Source organism: Ornithodoros turicata, chromosome 7 (assembly GCF_037126465.1).
Source record: "Ornithodoros turicata isolate Travis chromosome 7, ASM3712646v1, whole genome shotgun sequence".
Classification (NCBI taxonomy): domain Eukaryota; kingdom Metazoa; phylum Arthropoda; class Arachnida; order Ixodida; family Argasidae; genus Ornithodoros; species Ornithodoros turicata.
Genome location: NC_088207.1, coordinates 10,467,829 through 10,481,937, shown reverse-complemented (window position 1 = coordinate 10,481,937; position 14,109 = coordinate 10,467,829). Strand labels below are relative to the sequence as shown.

Genomic DNA, 14,109 nt, shown 5'->3' with positions numbered 1-14,109 from the left:
TGCTTACGTCATGCCACTAGGGGTCACGTGCCCTAGATGGCTCTGAAAAATAACGCGTGCTTGCTCCTTTCTTTTTACATCTATAAGATGTTCCAGGGATATAGAAAGTAAGATATTTTTGAAAGTCACATTGTGGACGTACAGGTAACGTCGCATAGACGTGGCGGACATATTCGACGTGTGCGACCTTTGTGGGACGTACCTGGGACATTTCTGGTTTACTGGGTCATAGCTAAGGCGGCTGTCATTGTATATATGTGGACTCAGCGTTTTAAATTAAAACACCTTTTTGAAAGGGTGTCCATATGAACAGCATTTCGAAGGGTGTTCAGGAACACCCCTAAAGGTGTTCGCCATGGGAAAGCTTAGAGAACACCCTTTACGGTGGAAATAGTTTTACTGTGAAGATTTTAACTATGACGAGGTCTTGAATTGTATTCCCATTCTTGCACAGGTGGAGCAAAGGTGGAACTCCCAAAAGAAATTACGTTTCAAGTCTACGTCGCCTTCGACGATGTCCTGCACACCAATTTCAGCGACGAAAATTTAGCCAAGAAGTACGTGAGCGTGTTCTTCCGTGCGGTAAGTCACATTTAATTACATTGTGCCGTTTGAATGATGTTAGACGGTGGGAAGAAACGCCTACTGATGTCTTAGTACCCAGAGCTTTCCCCTTTATTATATAAGCACGATGTTACTTTTAACACACGTCCTTTTTGGATTGTCATTCCGCAACACGGCATGATATTGCCAGATGTACAAGGATAAGCGTTCCTTCATCTTTTTTGTTTTCGACTCCAAGGGAAACAGACGCAGGAGGACGGGTCAAAATTCACTCTGGAAAGCAAGTTCAATTTGACACGTAATTAGGAATAAAACGAAAACATGGGGAGACAGCTCCGGTCACGGCGGGCTACTCATACTTTAAAAAAAGGTAATCTAAAACATGGAGCAGTATCTATCGCAGCAGCACGGAGTCAGCTTCGTCAGCGTGCAGGAACAGTAATCGAAGGAAACGTTATTGCGTAGTGATAAAGTTGTTCGGATTTGAAACTCTCACCAGGGAATTTCAGGGGTGGGTACCCGAGGCCCGCACCCAAATACTTTTTTTTAATCTTCTAAAACCAGCGGTGTAGCCGAATGGATAAAAACACCTGTTCATTGATGGTTACAATGTAAGTCGCTCTGTACCCTGGGAAGTGGTGGGTTCGTGCCGTACCATCTGCTGTGCTGTCTGAGGTTTTCCCTGGTTTTCCCGGCATACTTTCTAGACGAATGTCGTCACAGTTCTACCTGAACTCTGACCAGAGGGCACACTAATCCCCTGGCTTCCTCAGCTTCCTGCTGTCATCTTTCCACCTGTTCACGTCTGTATACCGCTCATAGCGACAGTTGGCGCTAACACACAATAAAAAAAGTACGTTAAGTGAGATAAATGCACCGTACGTTGTTCATTTTGCGAAGTCTTTTTTTTTCATCCACTCCACGTGGGACTCCCTGTCTAGGTTGCGACTTCTGCTTGTGGTTGGTAGCGGCCACTAAATTGTAAAATTAATTTCAACTTTCAGATCAACCTCCAATATCAACAGATGCAGAATCCTAGAATCAAGTTCGAGTTCGTCATGTTTAACACGCAGGTAAGAATCATTGCACCAACGTGGTAGCTACGCTTTGTACGCATCCAGGTCCTATCACTGACAACATGGGATACCGAGATAAACTTGCTGTTTTATCGAACGTTTCAACATTTTTTAATTCCTACTTAAGCTTGAGTTTCGGGGTTGTCTTGGATTGTTGTTTGGCATGTTTATTATTTTCCGATAATTCTGAATTTTTCACCGTTCATCCTCGTCAAATGAGACAACGTTAGAAACTTGGGATAAAAAGAGACGACTGTTAAACGACACTATATAAAAAAGTGAAGTGGTCTCGTTCTGTGATCGTGTCTCTATATAGAGAACGGACGGCCAATGAGGAATTCTACGGAAGAGCCCAGCAACGCCTCCGCAACGCTTTGCGAAGACGTCGTCCTGAGAAATGGCTTCCTGCAACTGTAATCTGCATCATTACAATGCCCCAGCTGAGATGGCTCCCTCTACAAATAAATTTCTGACGAAACACAATAACCCGTAGCTCCCGCCCCCTTCCTACCCCTTCACCTTGCTCCATGTGACTTCTTCCTCTTCCCGCAACTGAAGAAAGCAATGGAAATTTGCCGATTCATGAAGCTCAATAGATTCAAACCGCGATACAACGCAACGACAAACGCGAGACCGCGGGAGATGCGACTAGACAAATTAAGGCTAACCAAAAAATGACTATCATACGTGATTTCGTCAGTAGCGGGAACGCGACGTTTCCCGATGTTTTCAGGGCGCAAGCGCACTCTGCGTGCGTGTGACCGCGTAAAAACAAGGTAGATGGGTAGAAATCCAGCGAACCGGTAGAATGTAGGAAGGGAGTTGCCTCAGGACAGAAGCCGCCGATATTTCGAACAGAGACTGTTCTTCTTCTGGGCACCGTCCTCATCATGATGAGGACGGTGCCCAGAAGAAGAACAGTCTCTGTTCGAAATATCGGCGGCTTCTGTCCTGAGGCAACTCCCTTCCGCGTAAAAACAAGTTTTTCAACGCGCGCGGAGGGCGTATGACGGAATCTGTCGGCTACAGATATTCTGTCTACAGATATGGCTACAGATGTGGCTTCTGGCTACAGATATACGCGTCTGAGCGCGTTTTCCGAGAAGACAGAATCATGCACCGGCAGACAAGGTTGCGTATGAGCAGCTCGCATAAATTTTTGAGACATTATCCATCACGCTAAATTTACGTGAACATTTTAATTATATCTGGAATGAAGGAACGCGAGAACAACAGTAAAGAAGAGCATTAGCATGCTCTAACATATAATTGTGGCCGACGAATATAGCAACAGTGGCGAGCGTCACTCGCTCCGTACGCGTCCTATGTGTTTCGGATGCCTCGCTTGCGTTTCTTCACCGCATGTGCAAGGCCATGGCGTGCGCGCGACGTTTTGACGTTGAGAAAACGTCCAAAGCGTTTCGCCCCTCAGTACAATCACAGCGGAACCGCCTTGAAGGGGACGAGAGCTACTAGCGGTTAAGTGTCCTTCTACACTAACAAAAGTCAGTCCCAGAATTAAAGAATGAGACGCAGTAATGACATAATATATAAAAAAAGAATATGACACGCATTTTCAACCCGTCAACTGTTTTTATTTTTTACCGTAGTCGCACACATATTTTCCTTTAGCTCAAAAAGTGTCGGTAAAAAATCCATCAAGACATGCGCGTGGCGCTCCATCATGGTTTGCAGTAACACGCATTGCATAGGGCCAGGGTTGGGCGCGGAAATTTTTATTGTTTCCCGTTCCGTTTCCTGGTAACTGAAAAACTCGGCTTTTCGTTTCCGTTTCTGGACGATTTTCGGTAGCGGTTTCTGTTCGCGGTTTCTGTTGTTAGCGGTTCCTTTTAAGAATTTCGTTTTCGTTTCCGAGGTAATTTCGGTACTGGTTTCGGTTTCTCATCCGGAAGTCATACTGTCTGGTTTTGGCTTTCATGTCAGATATTCTAGTTAGATAATGGATGCAAAAGAACAGCCACACCAAACACAAACGCTTACGACTTTAATGCGAAGTTCGCACAAATCTTACTTACCGCAAGTAGATACCTCTCTAGGTTGCGGAAATACATGCCTTTAAGTTTCAAAAGTGTCCGCTCGTGCGCAAAGTCACACATCATCCAAAGCTTTCGCGTCCATCTTGCTGCGCAGTGGGCTCAGCATGAAAGAAAGTCGCAAAAATGAATAAATGAATGAATGATGACTGGAGGAATATAGCGAACATATATACTTTTCATATTAACGCGAAAACACTGAGGGAAATGTCCTGCGAATTTGGGTTCCGTTAATGTTACCACTTTTGAGTTTCGTTTCCGTTTCAGTTTCTGGTAGTGGAAACTAAAACAATTTCGTTTCCGTTTCCGGTAGCCAACCCTGCAGGACACCCGAGATTCCTGAAGGATGATTCTGAAATCATTCTTGCGGTTCTAGCAGAACAAAACTTGAAGCATGTGAACACTCATTTTGGATTCTCTGCATTTACAGAACGCCCCGTTTACAAGGGAAGCCCTCGTACTGGAAGGAGATGAAGTGAACGCTCACAAAAGCCTTCATTCCCTCTACAAATTCACAAGCAACAGAACGCAATTCAATCCATCAGACATCGTGGTCGTCTTTTCGGGGTGAGAGTATATTATCCATTATATATTATCTTATTATCTTGCTACATTACTATTAATAGTAGGCATTGTTTAAAGCAGCCATACATTAGGCTTGCCCATGACTACGACTCTTGTACTTCAGCCGTTCGCAGTGAGTGCAAAGTCAGTCAGAGAACCAGCCCTTCAGCAGAACTTAGCCTAGACAATCGCATGCTGAAGTCGGTGAACCAGCTTTTAGCTGTTTCCAACTATCCCTTAATTTTTTTTTTCCTGATTTATCTCGTGACACGCATTTGTCGCCCCTGTTTTGTACGTGCGCTATGTCGAACAAAAATCTTTTATTTCAGCTTTGGTCTAATTCCGCTCTCTTGCTTAAACAAGAACAATTTATGTTTAGGGAGCGACCTTTTCGGGTTAAACCCGATTCCACCTGGTTATCCCCCACCCCGAACTGGTCTCCGACCAATTCGGGTTAAGCCCGATTTCTCCCCGAATTCCAGTCAACTATGAAATCCTCAAGTGACGTTCCCACTGAGGACGAACAAAGGTCGCGCGCGTAACACATGTAAGAATGGGTCACTTACGTTACGTTCCTATAGCAATACACCCATGTGTGTCAACACTGCCTATGCCTTCGGGAATTACCGCTCTAAGGTCACGACCTCGCAAAAGAACAGAAAAGAGAGAGTTGGGAGAGATATTTGGAAGGACTTAATATACAAGAGGAGAAACAACAGCACCCGATAACACCCGAAGGGGCACAGTATCGCCCCATTTCTTCCCGAATTACAGATTTGAAAGTAGCGCCCGAATTTTCCCCCCGAATCTGAGAAAGGCATTTAACCCGAAAAAGTCACTCCCTATTTATGTTGCGGTGTGCACGAAGACGACGCGAATGGCTTTAAGCGCCTCTCCGCAACAGAAGGAACTAGTGGCGCAGTGGCGCTTGAAATGAACCAGTTCAGTTGTCATTCCTCTGACGCACTTGTCGTGTGGTCCTTCTGCAGCGTTCCTTCACAACTCGGTGACCCGGACGTGATTTCAACACGCAACCTCATCGAACATCGGTCATCAAGACAACCTGAACCTCAACGGTCATCAAGAGACATCGGTCCCTCATAAACACCCGGACAGCATCTTGTCGCTGCTAACGGCCTATGAACTCCAGTGTACGGCGAAAACTCCGTGACATTGGCTCTCGAACTTCATAGTAATATCCCGTGGCTTTTCAATTTTGCAGCAGTTAAACGTAAAGTTTTAGGAGCCTATTTTCTTCATCATATCGGCTTAGTCTTCAACATTCGCAGCAAGGTGTTCGTGGACTCAACGACGATATTGCGCACATTCGGTCTCCGCTCAGCATATCATCAACCACTTCTCCGTACAGCCATTTATTCGCTTCTGTCGCCTATCGCTACCATGCTCCCTAATTACAGGCTTTGACATCACACCCAGTCAAGCAGACTGCCGGTTCATTCCAGGCGTCACGGTCTTGCTCCCGAAAAATATAAAATAGCCCACTCCGAATTCAGGCACATGATCGAGCCCCGATCACTCGCCCCATTACAAAGCAACTCAATTACACAAGGTTCTCAAGAAGCAGCTAGTTCCTGTGTCTACGGGGACGTGTGTTCAGTCAATTCAGTCACCTCCGAGCGTTTTTGTCGTACGCCATCGATTGTACAGCAGCAGATATTCTCCCGCTCTGGTGGCATAATGATTCAGCTGCTGCACGTACACCTAGCAAATGCTCCGCCTTAAGTTCAACTCACGTGTCGATTTCCACACCAGTTGTCAAGTCCCGGTGGCGTCACCGAAGAGATTTCTGACGCGACAGGTCCAACGCCATAGAGCCGCACAATGCCCGGATGAACGGGGTTTTCGCTGTACAACGCACAGTTAGATTCGCGTTGTACTGCTCGCTTTTCAATGGTGTCAGCGTCCCCAGAATGTCGAGGTCGTTGGTTGCCTTCGAATCCCTCATCTAGGACACCACGCAACCGAAGAATGTCTGAGTTTCTCGGAAGCGGTTGCAGACGCTCCTGGCTGAGTGGTGTTCCTGACCGACGTCACCTCGGTGGCCGACGATGGCCGACGTCACTTCGATCATGTGATCCCAGATCCAAAGAGCAGCGTCCCCTCCACACGCGTTACATAGCGAAGCGCGTTGCGGCGCTGGTCACATGTCTATCGTGAAGACGAAGGAGGGCGTTTCGCTCACGAGAGATTCGGGGGGCTGTTGTAGGCATGGCAAGTTCGCTACAGTTGTACCAAGTGTGAGAAAACTATTTTCGGACACCTAACATTCCGTACCGACCAAAACCAGAAAGAAAGTTGTGTGCCTCTAGACTGCACCTTCAAGTGGTGTGCTCGCGGTAACTAGGTGAATATTTCAAAAACCTGAGCCTGTCCCGGGGAACGGTCACCAGAGGACGACGTTCCAGATCTGTGCCCAACAAACGACCACCTTGATGTTCCGAAAGATTCTGTTGCCGGATACGATATTACCGCACTTTACGACATCCCTCAGGCCGGTCCTCGGCCCGTTGTTCCAGCTTTACTCTCGGCGGCCGATGACATATGGTACACATTGATCTTGTGGGGCGTCTGCCTCCCTCCGAGGGCGATCGCTACTTTGTGACCTGCGTCGCCAGATTGACACGCTGGCCAGAGCCAGCCCCTACTGAAGTCTCAAGCCGGCCGAGGTCAGTGCCTTGAAAGTTGTCTCTGCGTGGCTTCCAGACGACTCCTCGGCACCATCCGTCTATCGACTCTCGACATACCATCCAGGCATCACCTGAAGCAGGGCATCATTTCTCAAACCGGCGCACGGAGCAACTGGAAGAAGTACCCGCCGCTAATTCTACATAGAACTCGAGCGGCCCGTTAAGCCGGACCTTGGGTAATCTTCAGCTGAACTCGTCTACGGGACAACCTTACGGCTTCCTTCTGGTGTGTTCACACCTCCTGCTACTCCGTCCCCTGACCAGCTTCATCTTCAGCAGCGTACCGCACTGCCCTTACCCCCTGATCAGTGGCGGATCCAAGAGGGGGGCGGTTGAGCGATCGCCCCTCCCCCAAAAACGCCGGTTTATACATTGGATTTTCCTCTCTCCCCTCCCCCACTACGAGCTTCGACAAAGGGACCTCCCCCCCCCCCCCCCCCAAACCGAGGGTCTCGATCCGCCCCTGATATGCCAACCCCAGTCGCCGCCTTTGTTTCTACCGAACTTCACTCCTCCTGTTACGTTTTTCTACGCACCGACAGGAGTCGGCGAATCCTTGAACCACCCTATTCCTGTCTCTGTTTAGTTTTGTGTACCTTTATCATCGACGTCCGTGGGTACCCGGAATCAGTTCCATTGAATGGCACAAGCCTGCTTGTCTCACGAACGCGTCCAACGCGCCACATATTATCTCGACATCAACCTCCGACGCACCAGTTGCTGAGCTGAAAACCGTTACCTGGGCTCGAGCTTGTACTCGCATCCCTGTTTCCACACCAAACCCTCGTCGTTCTCGGCCCTAAGCGCACAGGGCCCTTATGATGCGTCCGTAGACGACGCTAAAAGCTTTGTACGCCACACCTGAGGAAAGAAGCTTGTAGGTAGTGGCCCCTGAAACAAACTTTCGGCTCTCATTCTGGTGTCGTGTCATCCTTCCGGACCGATCGCTACAATTTCAATGACAATGATTCAGCTATAGCATCGCATTATGCGCTAGTCTACCGCACTGCTTCAGGTGGTTTAACAGTGCATTCACACGAGCGAGAAGCGGAAGATGCGAAAAGCGTCATATCTAGCTTTGTGCTGTCACGTGAGCGTGAGCACTCAACGTCGTGCCTTCACGTACACTGCTAACCGTGGGGAATATCCTGCTACACGGCCACAAGACATTCCGTAGCGGACGGCAGGGAAACACGCTGACGGTGTCGTCTGCTAAAGTGTCGTCTGCTAAATGTGCAGTACGCCACGCCCGATATTCTGCACCGTGTGAATGCTCACATAACACGGGACGGAACTTCGTCTCTGTAAGCAGTGTTTTTGCTTTTTCTTCCACTAGAATATTCCGTAAGGATGTCGCTCGTGTGAATACACGGTGATGAGAATATAATAGTCTCCCCGCAGTTTGGACTAAAGTCCTAACCTATTCCAACTTCATCCTCCAACACAAAATGAAACTTTTCCTCGGTCGACCCTGCGCTTTACTACCGCTACTTAAATTGCTAGTCGATCTTCGAAATGCAGAGCCTGTGCAAAATACGCCCTTTATAACTGATTAATCCCATCATTCTGCCCTCGATACTTGAAGTGTGCGAATTTCATGATTAAAACTCCGCTGGCAGCTTTTGAAACATATTACTCTGTCCATATCGTAGGCGGAAAGTATTCACACGTGAAGGGAGCAACAAGATCTATAGTCCACAAGGTACGAAATATAAAAGTATTACGCATTGTGCTGCCATTGAGATAACGACATGAGATGTTTACGCATCAGCACATTGTGTTTATAGTCATTAAGAATGTGCACTTTCTTTTCTGATTCAAGGTCTCACCTGGGAGAAAGGAATATGCAACGCCAGCAGAAAGTTTATCATTGTTAGCGACATAGGGAAGCGTTTCAGCGCCTTGCCCAACGTTGGGTTCCAGCTTGCTCGCCTGTAAGTAAATCGCATTAGCTCTACTTTTCATGCTTCAGAAAACCAGAAGCACATAACAAGCTCTTAGCTAACCATCATTCGCAACACGACCGTTCTTTATCCTCACCTGTTGAGAATCAGGAACGTACACATTTTGTGACACATTGCATTGATGACAATGGTAACGAAAAGCTTACGCTCCGCTCTCTTCTCACGGCAGAAATCACAACATATTTTGATAATATTGAGCCGGAAAAAGCAACGAAGTTGCACACCGGCTTGGCACAACAAATAACAGTTTAATGCAATTCACTTAATTTAATTGTTATTTGTGGTGTCCAGCCTGTGTGCAACTTCGTTTATTTATTTTTTTTCTCATCATGACTTTCCTGGCTTCTGGAATATTTTTGCAGTAATATTGAGCCGTGTACAATTTTCTGTTTTCCAGACTCGGTGCACCAACGGCTTGCACACCAAAGTACTATTCGTTGGAGGGCAACTATGTGCTATTTAACCTTACGACTTGCGTTGTGGGTAATATTACAGATCATCTCACGTGAGTACCTCATTGCCTGCGCCACTTGGCAACAGTGCGCTAGCTCGCATTCAAAACGAGAATGTTTTTTTATGAAAAATCTGAATAGAAAAAAAAAGACACTCTCTCTATATATAAGCACGAAAAACCAGAAGACTACGAAGAGCTTACAGGAAAACACAAAGGGGAGTTTATTAACACATATAGGGATAGGGGTCGACGTTTCGGCAGTCAGCGCTGCCTTCGACGGGACTGGGGTTTGGTGACAAGAAGATGCTTTATGTATGGGAGAGGGTTATGTACAAGGGAAGAGTGCAGCGCATGCGCTTTTGCCGTGAGTAACATAGGTTGGGAAATGACATGTGAAAGGTGAATGACAGGAACTATGCAGCAGGATCTTGACCCGTGAGCCTGGTAGGAGACAAAAGAGCGCATGTATTGTGGAAGGACTAAGAATGTAGGTGACGAATAGTTGAAAGGATTCCTGGGTCTTCGTTAATCTGACACTGGAATTTATGGATGAGATAAGATTCGCGCTGTTACCTGCGCCGCTGCGATGGAACGCCTGATTGTAGGATGAAAATAGGTATGTTGGTGATATAGTGACCTTGTTTACTGAAGTGACGTGATACTGGCAGATTAGGCTTTTTGACGACGACAGAACTTTAGACCACTTTAAACGCTATAGTCCCAAGTTTCATGCACGAGGAACCAAACTGAATAATGTACATATATTTGTGTATCGACGATTACAGAAAACTACTGAATGACAACGATACGTTGGCAAGAGATTGCTTCTATAGAAAGTACAGCCGGAATACTAGTATGGGCTACGGTGGCCTCCCAGACTCCATGTTTGACGAAGAGAAGTTTTGCGTCGAAGAAAAACGCATGGAGAACCACAATTATATGAGGGGCGCTTGCAAAGTGAGTCGACAACTGATAACGTTGCCTAACAGTGTGTCAATGGAGAAATTTTGCAATTTTGCACTTGTTTCTTTGCCTCCTGCAATGTATAACTTGTCGAAACATCAACCCTTGCACAAAATCTGGTTTTCTGCTGCACGTTATCTGACGCAGCAACCCGAATGGCTCTAATTTCTCGGCTACGTGTAATGCTATGGAGAACACCACACCAAAGCGTCTAATTAAAACATCCCTTAGGGCTTGTTGGTGATATACTTTCATAACGTGAAAGCGCTAAAACCAGGACGAACACACTACATACACAACATCGAGCGCTCACTTTCAACAACTTTACTGACATGCCACATGGAAGGTGCTTATAATCATTGTAACAGGAACTCCCTTTCAGATATCAAAATATTTTCCGAGCTAACACACATGTTGCCCGCTTTCTTGATTAGGCAAGCCTCCCAGATCTCTCGATCTCTCTGCTTTTTATACCTCCCTCTTATCTCTGTTTTATCGAAAACGCCTGAGATGAAAAGGTAACTTGTATATACACAGAGAGTAAAACAGCGATAGGAGGGAGGTATAAAAAGCAGAGAGATCTAGGAGGCTTCCAAAATCAAGAAAGCGGGCAACACGTGTGTTAGCCTGGAAAGTATTTCGATATCTGAAAGGGAGTTCCTGTTACAATGATTATAAGCAACCTCCGTGTGCCGTGTCAGTAAAGTTGTTGAGTTGTAAAGTGAGCGCTCGATGTGGTGTGCGTATTGTGTTCGTCCTGGTTTTAGCGCTATTACGTTATAGAAGTGTCTAACCCGAATGTTGCGACGTCTCAAAAGAAACTCATTATCCTTTGTGCTGCTTCGGTTCACAGCTAGCGTTAGATATCTCTGGATACATCCGAATAAGTACGAGGATGCTTCCATAAGTTTCCGGCCCGACCAACTTTTAATAGTCATAGAGACGAAACAAGTGTATCACTTTTCGACATAGTCACCCTTAACTTCGATGCATTTTTGACACCTTTCAACCAGCATTCTTGTACCCTTGAAAAAATAGTCCGAAGTTGTGTCAGCAAAATGCTAGAAAACTGCCTCTTGCACCTCACTATCGTTTTGAAATATCCATCCTCTGAGGTAGTCACTCGGTGCCAAGTCTGGACTGTAGTGTGGGTGGTGGATTTCTTCGAAGCCGCACTCCTTCAGTGCAGGCTTGGCAACAGAAGCCGTGTGGACAGGGGCATTGTCCTGGAGCAACCGGACACCTCGACTCAACCTGCCGCGCCTCTTTTCCTTGATGGCGTCTCGCAGTCGGTGCAGGAGTGAAGCATAATAAGTCGCATTCACTGTGGTGTTCCTCTCTTTGAAGTCGATGAGGAGGCAGTATTGGCGCATTATAGCCTCAGTTGCTCATGCGCCAGTAAAACCTCAATCCAATCCAATCCGATGAGGAGGATTCCGTGACATTCCCAAGATATTGTTGCCATGATCTTCTTTGTGGATTGTGTGACCTTGGCTTTTCTTGGGGGTGCTTCTCCTGGTTTGCGCCATTCCATCGACTCCTTTTCGAAAGGGGATCATAGTAGAGCACCATAGTCTCATCCCCTGTGACAGTTGACTTCAATATTTCTTCTTCGTTCTCTTGACAGAGCTCCAAAAACTCTTTGGCACAGACGACGCGCTATGGCTTTTGAACTCACGAGAGAAGTCGTGGCACCCATCTCGCACTGACCTGTTTCATGTGAAGGCCCTCGCCGATCATGCGAAAAACGGTTGTTTTGGAAAGCCCCAGCCTTTCTGAGATTTCCTTCACCTTCAGACGCCTGTCGCTCAGCACTTCCTCCTCGACAAGAGACAAATTTTCTTGTGTCACCACTTCCACTGGATGACCATCGCGTGGACCATCTTCAATGGACTCTCGCCCCAGTCGAAACTGCTCAGCCCAGTCTTTTACCGTGGTGTACGACGGAGAGGCTTCCCTGTACACGTTGTCCAGTCGCGCTTTAATTTCTGTATGCGAAAGTCCCTCTTTTGTCAAGAATTTTATCAGAGCGCGGTACGCGATTTTTCCCATTTTAACTGAAGCGTGCACCCTGGCTGTTTGAAATGCCGCTCTCCAACCGACAAAAGTATGGAGAGGGTTGAGGGTGGTGCTCCGGCCCTCCAACAAATGGCGCCACGCGTCCTTAATCGCATTTTCAAATTCGCGCGCATTTTCTACCTCGCGCCGGAAACTTATAGAACCACCCTCGTATATCTGGTAGCGCCATGGTAGGCAATTGTAGGCGGGTGTTAAGACTCCACCACGTACAGCTTTCTTCGAGCCGCAGAACGTCCAGCTTCTCTCAGCGGCAAGCGACGTTCTCGCAAGCTGCATCCATGGTTTCCAAAACGTTGCGTGGACGGCGTTCCATGCGAGCGTTTCCGTACTCTTTCAGTGAACTAAACTCCAGATGGCTTGACACCGCGTTTACAAGTGCTCACCGTGCTAAAACGGAGGTGCTTACGCGATAGGACCTCGTAGCGAAAAAGATGCTGTTGCGATGCGTACAGATAAGGCCGATTGTTGTAAATGTCTGTTCCGCTGTTCAGAAGGCACCCAAATACACGGAGCGAATGCAACCAGTATTTCAGTTGACATCTTTATTAATCTGTCGCGCATCCATGCTGCATTGCGGACGCTCACACAAGAATTGCGTTTTTAACATCCGCAACAATCTCCTGATTCCGAGCGCTGTCCACCCGAGCAATACCGTGGGTTGACTTCTATAGGTAGAGTCCTGCGCGGGTCGGAATTATCTGACCCGCATACGACCCGTACCTCCAGGTTCAAATATGCACCCGACCCGCAACCCGCGTCCCGTTACAAAATGAGACTCGCATCCGCCTGCAACCCGCATATTTTTTTTTCGCAAAACCTCACCCGCCGTCGCGCCTCCACCGAGGTCTCGCCCGAAAAAGCCGCTGGTGCGGATACCCGGTAAACTCAGAGTACTCCCTGGTCTATACATGATGATTAGATGTGTCTGTGTGTATGGTTTTCTGTACAAGAGCAGCGCAGGAAGGCAAGAAGGTGAAAATACGTGTTGGTGTGTGGCTTGAGGCATGATAATACACAAACGCGACATAGACAAGGACGGACACGCAGGCGCTGTTGTACCCGAAAGCTTTGTGTATGTGTCGCGCCCTTGTGAGCGACATTTTAGGTCATATTTCAAGAGACTCTATAACAGACACGTAAGAAATTGAGCAACTCGGAGCTCTTTGTAATAGTGTTTTGGTAAAATGCACCGCGCCCGCCCCGCTGGCCGCTCCCCCGTCAACGATGACGCCCACACCGTACCCACTACCCTCACGATACCCGCCATCCGCAACAAGAGGGGGTCGTGCAGGACTCTATCAATAGGGTGTTCCGGTAATTGAAATGGCCAGATGGCCTAACCTGATGGCCCTGGGGCCAATTTCCGATTGACAAAGGCAACTGGTGACTCCTGAGAAACGCATCATGCGGTTCGGCCTTTACTCATAATAACCAAGTGATGCGGTGCAGTGGTTTGCCAGGACAGTCCCATATGCGATTAAGGTTCGTCCCTATAGACCGTTTTATTGGGGTCAGCGGGGGAGAGAGAAAATATCCATGAACCAGGGACTTAGCGGGCTTCTTTCTTCCTTTCGGGCTGTGAAGCTGCCGCATCTCTTATGGCGTTTGCTTGTGTGCGTGTGCTTTTCAACTGTTTGAAGTAAGTTCATCGCGTCAAGTCGCATGACCCGTGTGGTACTAAGA

The 14,109-nt window shown here is 47.4% G+C and overlaps 1 long non-coding RNA gene across 1 annotated transcript; it reads left to right on the top strand.

Moving 5' to 3' along the window:
• Positions 1-474: 474 nt before the first annotated feature.
• LOC135399520 (uncharacterized) lies at positions 475-4,254 on the top strand. The gene is made up of 3 exons (XR_010424321.1): positions 475-582; positions 1,569-1,637; positions 4,125-4,254. It is a non-coding gene; the product is annotated as an uncharacterized LOC135399520 (long non-coding RNA).
• The last annotated feature ends 9,855 nt before the right edge of the window (positions 4,255-14,109 follow it).